Genomic DNA, 10,594 nt, shown 5'->3' on the forward strand with positions numbered 1-10,594 from the left:
TGTAGATGATGGTTTGCTTTTAAAGCATGTCACCACTAACTTTGTGCATCTCCCTTCAGTTCAGATTTCTTACAGAGCTTGGATGAAGGATGCCCTCATCATCTGCTAGTTGATACAGGTACTGTAAGTATTTACTCAGGCTCAAAACCAAATGTCGTTCAATCACTGCTTTGACTTCTTTATTAACAGCAAGTTGTCACGAGTATCAAACAGGGTGAAAAAGTTACACACACATATGCGTTTCACTGGGGGAGGAAAAGAAAAAAATCCCCTGCTGAATGCTAGCTGCTGACAAAACGACAACAAGAGGGATTTAAACCTCGAATGCTGAAGAGAGAGAGAGAGAGTTTGGGCTGGTCCAAAATGCCATGTGTGTACAGAGGAATCAGAAATTAATTACCGCCAAAGTGAGCTGTCTTTATACTGACAAAAGCTGAGCAGCATACCTGAGCTTCTCGCCCCACAGTGTAAATACTCGCCTCATTCTTTTGGGTTGGAGAAGGGCGTCCTTGCTCAGCTTAAAAAGGACACACAGCACTAGGTGTGTAGTCAGAGGATCAGCAATTACAGAAAACTAATCTGTCATTACTGAGAAAACAAAGTAAGCCCAGGGCCTTTGGCCCGGCATTGCAGTGGATGGAGGACACACCTCTCCACTTGCATGCCACCAGAAAAAAATGCAAACATATGTACATTACAAGAACATTTTATTCCCCCAAAGTGGAAAGAAATATACACTTCAAAAATCAAAACATTCCTTAATGGATTAATCAGTCTACAATTAGTCTTCTCTACATTATGAAGCAGCCATTATACTGACACCTAGTGGCCTGGATTTATCAAAGCTTCTGTACTAAGCCTATTTTAAACATAGCTGCCTAAGTGGGACCTACACACTTTTGAAACCGTAGTATTCCACTGTAGTTATGATATATCAATTATCATAACAGCTTTTCTTAACCCTTTGTTTCAACCCTAAGGCCTCCCAATATCACTCAGTACTTTGAAGCCATGATGGTGACATTTATCACTTCACCACTAAAGACATCTGTTTGTTTTTGGCTCTACAGTGCATTGCACATCAAAACACACTAATTGACTGTGTCTGCAGCTACTGGGTGCTGCAGGAACGTTCCACTTTAACAAGGATCAAAATGAGAAGTTGTTCTTATGAAGCAGCCAAAGATGAATGAAGATGAAGAGTGAGTGTGTTTAAACGAAAGGACATTTCCATATTTAAAAATAATGGCAAAAGTCTGTATTATTGCTTTTTGTTTGTGTGTGTGTTTGAGAGCGAGAGCGAGAGCGAGAGCGAGAGAGAGAGAGAGAGAGAGAGACACAATGTGGCTGTTGATAAATGATGGTAAGATAAAGTAGCTTTAACACTTTTACAGCTCCCAGATGCCACGGGGCTCGTCTGTGGTGGGCAGGTATTCTACTGACATCACACATGAGGATCCGAAAATATTCAGTGTGACAAGTTTGAAACACATTGTGCAGTTAAATCACCAGATGTGTCTTGATTTGGGACACATCCCCCAACCACCACCAACTCTATCTGAGCCCACCTTTAAAAGAGTATAACACACTGACAGCATCTCTTAATTCTGTCTTCACATAAAGGAGCAGCACAATAGGCTCATAGCACTAGGCTATAGCTACATTTTCCTTTGAATTTTAGCGGCTCATCTTATTCAAATACTTATCGCTCCAGTGGAAAAACAACGGAGCAAATCTCAGCCCCCAAACATGTCTTTGCTGATTGACTACAGCTGGGAAAATTGAGATACAAAATATATCCCAAATACCTTTACTAAAATCAAATACTGATAGGGTAAAAGCACCCACAGTCAAAGAGTTTGTGGATAAGACACAGCTGTGTTCTATGCCTGGGTTTCAACTCCCAGCTTTGTCAGGAACCTTGAAACTGTGGCAAGAATATTAGGCTGCACAGTCTTATATCTGTAGCATGATTTTAGGATAAGAGCATTTGTCAGCTGCCACAAATGTAAATGTAAATTTACTGATTTGATGATGAATTTAGAACTGTTTAGGACACGTTAGCAACGTTAGCCTTGTAGCTAGAGTGTTAAAATGTGGAAGCTAACTCTGGGAATTCAGTAGAGCCAGACAATAAAAGGAAAATACTGGCCAACACAGTCTGCCCATTAAAAATAAAAATATTTGAAAACATTTTTCTCTGTTAGGCTATCATTTTAGTCTACTTTAAGAGGGTTTAATGTTTTTTCCTGTTGGGCAAACAGGAGCCTTTACGCTAATGTTAGTTTCATAGCTCCAGTGCTAAAGTGAGAAGCAATCTAATCAGATACGTCTACACTTGGGGTAAAAGGAAAATCCTGGGCAAAAAACTCTGACCATCAAACAGGACATATTGTATATAAAGGGAAATTGGGTACATGGGCTAGGCTATTATTTTATTGTGTGCTTTCAGCTAGTTCCTGCTGGGCAGATGTGGTGCAGGTTGGGCTGCTGAACACAGAGCTGGAGGATAATAGTGAGTGGCAGAACACCTGCAACTACAAAGAAAATCTTCAGAAAGCTCCACTGACAGCACTTCCTCCCCCAGCCTCCATCATGACCCCGCTGGAGTCCTGCACCATGCTGGAAAAAGATTTTCCAGCGCTGCTCTCGATCAGAAAAGCCTGAAGTCCCTGGAGTCCGGTTAGAGCTGCTAGCCTTGCAAGCAAACCCAACTGAAATTAAAGAGCTCTTGTGATGGAGGGACATCCAGCACCTGTCTGTAAATCTGAAAAGCCTCTTCTTTTACAGGGTAGAACATGAAGGCCAGAGATAAATAGTAAACAGTGACCAAGGCTCCAAAGATAAAAAGAGCTGCAGGACCTCAGAGCAGATGATTGGCCACAAGGGGGACATTTTGAGGCTCTTTATTGAGACGAGGTGGACGAAGTGGACACCTCAAAGACACAGAAAAGAACAGGAGAGGCCCTTTCAGTGGTCACGTCATGCCTTTGGTTGCTTTATTTCCAGAAAACACAGACATATACAGCTTGTTTTTACAAGATTATAAAAATAATTTTTGTCTGTTCCCTTAACCTTTTATTTACCACCTTATAAAACAACATCCTACCGTGTAATCCTTAATACTCAGATTATTCCTTTTAAAAGTGAATTTGTCATACTAGATATTTTATAATTCACAGACATTAATAATAAAAATTACTTATTAATACACATTCTACATTTCATATAGGATTTCATGGCCAAATAAACCCATTTATGTCTAACAGTCACATTCAGTATGGCACACAAGTGGTGTTCCGGCGCCAAACCCACAGCAACACTGGTCGGGATGTTGGGAAGGGGTTACGTTAATGTAAAGATGCTACGTTAAATAAAGACGGTACGTGTCTAAATGCTTAATAAATCTAGTTTTAATTTTGTGTCATTATGTTTACTTACACGCTATAATAAGAGAAATGTATGTGGTTTGATCAATTTGACATAATTTTAAAATATCAGACACGGACCAGATGTAATATACGATATGGACATTGAAATGAACTCATTACAACTGACACTTACTGAAGCCAGACATTAGAATGATGACTAGACAGATTGTTTAAATCTTGATTTAAATGTGAAAGGCTTATTAGAGTAAATTCTCCACCTGGCAGTCCACCGCTTCAGTGATGTAAAACCAACAATCCAGCCACTGACAGACGACGCATGTAAAACTATATATAACGTGCCTTTTGTTGGCTCACACCTGGAATACGCAAGCTATTAGTCAAAGTATGGAAGCCACAGTAATCTAGGTTAAGTATAGCCGTGGCCGCTGAGCAAACACACACCTTGATCTCACTGTGGAACACACACCTCACTCTCAGTGTGGAATAATTATGTTTAGTAGTACTAGTAGTGGTACCTTTATTATATTTTATGTATTTAATATATAATGTAGATATAAGCTACAATATTATGTACTATATTCTATAATGTATTATATACAGTATTCATAATAACAGCAGGTGTTATTGTATTAATACATCTAATATTAGCGATAATATCATAATATAATCATATTTAAAGCCTACATTTTATTTAAAACACGTGTTGGATTGCAACAAAACACCCATGTAACTTCAATGTAAATATACAGTAGTAGCAATAATATCATTATTATCCATTTTACAATTTTTCTGTATTCTACAACATTATATGGGGTAATTATAGAATTTGTGCTGCTACAAATAAGCTAGAAATAGCCATAAAATGTTTTGTTAGCTCTATAGTTGGCTGAATTGGACCCAGACAAATCCATGTTTTTCTTAATAATAATCTTTATGTAATAAAATGTAGTCTACTCTGTTGGCAGAAGGAATACGTTCTTATCCAGGAAAGACCTGAGTTAAGCAGATCCACTGACCTGGCCCTTGTTTCAGTGCCCACATAAGACTTGAGAAATGATGCCTTTGTTCCAGACATTGCAGAGGGTGCTGTATTTGTGCAGACGGGTCCTAACTGGGTGTTTGCATGTGATTGGGGTGTGAATATTTTCACAGTGGTGACTCTGCAGAGGCAATGGTTTTATGGTAAACTTACTCTGCCACAACCATGATTTTCCCTATCAAATGGATACTGAAGGGGGCCTTGCATATAAAGTGGCTTGGAGCAACCACTCAGGTTAATTAAGGGATTTATTTGGCTGCATTTACATCAGGGATCACTGCACACATCCTCTGTGAAAACGCTAAGAAAAGGGAGGATTATTGGAGGAAAGGAAGTTCGGATATAACCGAAACCATGAACTTTGTTTATCTGACTATGGCTTATTCAAATCCAGTCACTGCATTAACCTGCACGGTGTTCATAAGCACAGACTTCTATTTTGCTTTAATGCATTCAATGTTTCAGCTGTGTTACTGTGGTGTCAAGGTGTTACTGTCGAGGAGTAACTTTGGGAGCACTGGAGGAGACGAACAGGAGCTTCGATGAGAAAGAAATGGCTAAATCTTTCAAACAGCTCTTGTAAATATGAGAAGATCATGATCTAATCTCACCACAGGAATTCCAGTCTAAAAATGCACTAGATTTAATCTTTGATCAAACAAAGTTAGGAGACAGCTGTCTTTGGATTTCCAGGCCTTTAACCATCATAGGATCATTGGTAAAAATTTTATTGACAACTTGTAGATGCTGCGTCTCTGAGCACAAGTGAGTTTATTAGAGTCGAGGATGGGGCAATGAAACTACTGTAAAAAAACAGAGCATTTACAGTAGATCTGTCATTGTATAAGAAAACAAAATGTTTTTTACTTCCTTATCAAACAACTAATTACAGACTGGGGATGTATAGCTGAAATATGTTTGTTTATCTGTTTGTTTGTTTGTTTGTGTTATTTCTCTTTTTTTAGGCAGAAATAGAGCATTTCTATTGGTCCATTCATTATGAATTTTTCACACCTGCATTGTCTTTAATTAGAAACTTTTAATTTAAAACGTAATTATTTAAGATTGATAAAGAAGTTATGAATGATTTCAAGAAGTTCATATGTGTAATTTAATTAATAATAAAAATCATGCATTTTCCTTTTTCTTTTTCTTCATCACTTCAATAGTTTTGGACTGAATTGTTTGAAAAGATTTGAGTTATTACAAAAGTGGCCTCCTTACAACTCACCCGGTATACCACCAGTGGGAGGCGTCCAGGGGGCAAATGTAGCCATGTTTATCTTACACAAAATAATTATACACTCTACAAAAAGAACACATGCATCCTTCTCAATTTCTATTTTTCCAGCATCATCTGAACACAGGTGATGATTTGTGTTTCTGTGAAATGTCAGGACAAATGAACAAATAGAAATGTCCTGAAACTACCTGGAAAAAAGTCATTCCTTTAACATCCATTAAAAGCAAGGCTTTGCCTTTTCATTGCCTTTTTTAGACAATGTCTTTTTAAAGATTAGAATGTACCCTCTTCATCTCGACTAAACTTTTAATAAAATAAAATGGTCTCAGTTCCTCCTACTCTAATCACATGTGTGTGTGTGTGTGTGTGTGTGTGTGTGTGTGTGTGTGTGTGTGTGAGTGTGTGTGTGTGTCAGGAGAGATGCTGATGCAGGCTCTCACAACAGTCTCCAGTCTTTCATTTAAAGCTGAGGCCTGAGAACAGCAGCTAAAAGAAACAAGCCCCAGAAAATAATCTGTCATTCCAACACTGAGCTTACAATCAACAACACGCCTATCTCACCTGATAGCATCAGCCAGGTGTCCTTTACACACACACACACACACACACACACACACCCATCACTACCTCAAATACCTCTCTCACTCTCTCTGCAAGGCAAATGATGTTTTGCCAAGAGATGATAGTAAACACCTGAGAAAGTAAACTGGCCTTAAGGGTCTTTACTGGCGTATTATATGATTAAAACTTTAAACACTACCATTAATACACTACCATAAGTAGATGAAACTATAGGAACCATTGGTTGATTAATTGATTTAATTGAATAATAATAATAATAATAATAATAATAATAATAATAATAATAATTTATTATTATTTATTAGTTAAAGAACAGTTTGGTTATATCTGCAATTATATCATATCTATTATAAATATTGTATACTGTGTGTTATATGTGCTTAGTATGTATGTGAGGTTTTGTGTTATCATATTTAATATTTGAGTATCTGTTATCATAAGGTGTTAATACTATAATCATTTAATTAATCAATTAATATGAAGATACACAAACCTACATTATTATCAACAGTCATTTTAATAATTTACCTTATACATCACAGACTAAAATACTGTAATCTTGACACCAGAGGAGGGGTCCTTCAATATTTACAGGGGTTTATTTGACCCCCAAAATAGTTATTCAATGATAAATAATACAATGAAATGATCTGTTTAACTTGTAGCATGTTATGTTTGATTAAATTAATGCTAACAATAAAATCAACATCATTCATCAGGAGACTCTTATCAGCAACAGCATGGATATCTTATTTATCATAAGTTCATTCTCAAAGTTTTATAGGTCAGATTGAATGTAATGCTGGAGGGGAATAATTCTGCCTACAATCTACCTCAGTTGCCTGCCATACCATGCAGACGTCTATCTGAATTGACTAAAGCTGCTTAACAGTGAGGATTCCTGAGTCTTTGTCTCCACCATGTGGCTGAGGCACCCTCCTGCAGGCCATGAGCACAACACTCCCAGCTACAGGTCTTGGGTTGAGGGAACACTAGGCCTCTGCATAGTACTCTGGGACATTGTTAATCCTCATCATCTTGGCACTCATGCGGTTGATGGTGTCCAGGGTGCTTCTCCAAATGTCCTCCATGGTGTCCATCACTAAAAAGGGGCTGTACCTCCTGGCTGATGTAGCTGTTAATGCAGGTGAGCAGGACAGCCTGCAGTTCCTCTTCCTGGTCAACTCTACTGAGACGACTTCCTGACACAGCATATAGAGGAGCACTGTGCTGACAGGAGCAATGCAACTTGTACAGAACAAGACACACATCCACAGCACGGTGCCATGACTCTGGGACTTCGGATCCAGAGCTGTGGAGAAAAGGTACAGCCTGAGGTTCCTCCATGTCTTGGTTCATGACATCATTCTCAGAAATGATCTTCATGACGTTCCTCGTCTCTGGAAGAGTAGCTGGTGAGAATTGGTGGATGGAGTGTTTGCCTCTTGTCTGCTTTCCCTCCTTCTCTACTTCCTCCATTCTGCAGAAGAGCAACAGCAGCCTATGTTCCTTCACTTATATATGGAGAGTGGAATTAGTTCTTGTGGAGAATAAAAGAACATATAAATATTGTTTTCTGAAATAATTTATCCCCTGTTTTATGTACAATAATGTCATTAACATTTCATTTTCAACCTTAAGAGAACGTTGATTAGACGGCAGTCATTACGTTATTTCAACGTTGAAGCAACGGCTAAATATTTACAGGGAAGTCATTATAATTTAATACTATTAATACTATTATTAGTATTAAATATTAATATTAGTAAAAAAAATCTTATTCTACTACTAAAATTATTATTGCCATTATTATCATTTATAATAAAACTAATCATTATTATTATTTGTCTTGACAATCCTAAATTCAGGGCAACAGCTATTTCATAGGATATTTAAATTGTCAGAGTGTTCAAACAAAAGCATCCTCCTAGCAACACTATAGCAACCCGCTGCTTGAATTCAATAGTGACTATTTTACAACACCAAGAAAACAACATTTGATCTCTTAGCACTCATCTAGCAACACCTTAGCAACTACAAGACAAGGTTTATCTGTTGCTAATATTTTAGCATCCATTATATTTATAAAAGGGGCGGCACGGTTGTGCAGCAGGTGACTGTCTGTGAGGAGTGTGTGTGTGTGTGTGTGTGTGTGTGTGTTGCACTGTGAAAGACTGACGCCCCCTCCAGGGTGTATTCCCGCCTTACGCCCAATGATTCCAGGTAGGCTCTGGACCCACTGCGACCCTGAACTGGATAAGCGCTTACAGATAATGAATGAATGAATGCCATCCAAAAGGCATCAGCATGGAAAACAACCCAAAAAAAAACATATCAATTTCTTAGCAACCATCTGTAAAAGCACACATTACAATGGTATCATCCAATCAGAAGATTTTAGGCTACTTTACCACGCCCCCTTCTCACTCAAGCAAACCAAACAGAGTAGGGGAGGGCGGGACTAGTTTGTGAACGAAACTTCTCGAAATTCTATGTAAGCTCTAGAAGAACAACATCCCGGACGTTTGTGAAATTCCGCCATTCCGCCAAGTCTAAAAAAGAGGACATGTCCGGGTAAAAGAGGACGTCTGGTCACCCTAGACAACAGTGGTGCTGCTATACAGTTGTCTCAACCAAAACTACAATTCCCATAATGCTTCAGGGAAATTGTAAGAATTATGTTCACCTGGAGAGATGGCTATATGACCCCTGGAGCTGTTGACACTTTGAGCTGTTGACACAGAAAAGAGAACCAGAGAAATGTTAACAGAAAAGATCAGGAAACTGAAGAATCAAGCATTTTTTAGTTCAGGACGGTGAAGAAGAGTTGTTTCACAATTTGAGCTTGCTATCTAGTGTCTCCTTGGTTTCCTTTTTCAGCTAGACACTCACTAGTACGTAATTTAGATAGTGCTCTCACCAAGAGTGAAAGGAGTTGGTGGTTTAATCCCCGTTTTGTCAAGTGCCCTCAGTCATCTCATATTCACTTCCTTCCTATCCATATCTATCCTTTTATCATTAGTTAACCCTGTTTAGCTCTGCCACTAACAGCGTTCATACACAGCACTTGGACTCCTCTTACTGTCTGTGACATAACATATTTTTTGTGCTTGGTGAAATGTTTATCCTCAAAACCAAGCTATTAAGATGTATGTTGTTCTGTTTTCTGAAAACCTCATATTTGTCCTTTATTTTTCCATAAAGCACATCTGTTTTCCACAGACACTTCAGAGTTAAGGTCTCAGCTTTTCTGTGAGGAAGTTATGTTTTAAACATTTCATCCATTTAAAATAAAGTGCTTATTTTTGTTGACATGTCAGTGCCATGCTGTTTATACACCGGAAGATGTATTATGAGTGAATTGAACAATGCCATGACTGAGCATTTCAAGTGAGCAAGCTAATTTAAAGAATTTCTTAACCTCCGAAACCTATGGGACCAATCTTATTAAGTTATGAGATGGGCGTTTCATTATCAGTTATCACAATTATTAGATTTTTTTCTGGGAGGTAACTTCTAAATCTGTCATTTTTAAAATAAATAAGTTTATGACTAAATAAGTAAGTGATGACCTGAAATTCTACCACCAGATTGTGCACTAGGACACCAGCCTATCAGACCAAAACATACATACATTCATCCATCCATTATCTGTAAGCGCTTATCCAGTTCAGGGTCGGGGTGGGTCCAGAGCCTACCTGGAATCATTGGGCGCAAGGCGGGAATACATCCTGGAGGGGGCGCCAGTCCTTCACAGGGCAACACAAACTCACACATTCACTCACACCTACGAACACTTTTGATCAACCTACCAACGTGTGTTTTTGGACTGTGGGAGGAAACCCATGCGGACACAGTGAGAACACACCACACTCCTCACAGACAGTCACCCAGAGGGAACCCACGCGAACACAGGGAGAACACACCAAACTCCTCACAGACAGTCACCTGGAGCGGGAATCAAACCCACAACCTCCAGGTCCCTGGAGCTGTGTGACTGCGACACTAACCTGCTGTGCCAGACCAAAACAAATACTTTGTATTCAGCCACAATTTGATTTTTGCCAAGTCCTCTCTTACAAATGTGGCACAAATTGACAGGTTTTCCAACTGTATAAGATATATTGCCAAGAAGCATTGTTACAACAAATAAATAATCTACCAAACACATTTCTTTACTTTTGTGCTAAGTGTAGTAAACCTCACAGGGAATAGAGCAGTGCAGGGAGAAGATGAGTAGTTAATGGTAATGTGGTCAGTAGTTACTGTCTGCATGGCACTGTGTGTGGGCAGTGATTTTGGACATTCTCTGCTAGCATCAAAGCAGAGTACTAAGTG

Source organism: Hoplias malabaricus, chromosome Y, assembly GCF_029633855.1.
Source record: "Hoplias malabaricus isolate fHopMal1 chromosome Y, fHopMal1.hap1, whole genome shotgun sequence".
NCBI lineage: Eukaryota > Metazoa > Chordata > Actinopteri > Characiformes > Erythrinidae > Hoplias > Hoplias malabaricus.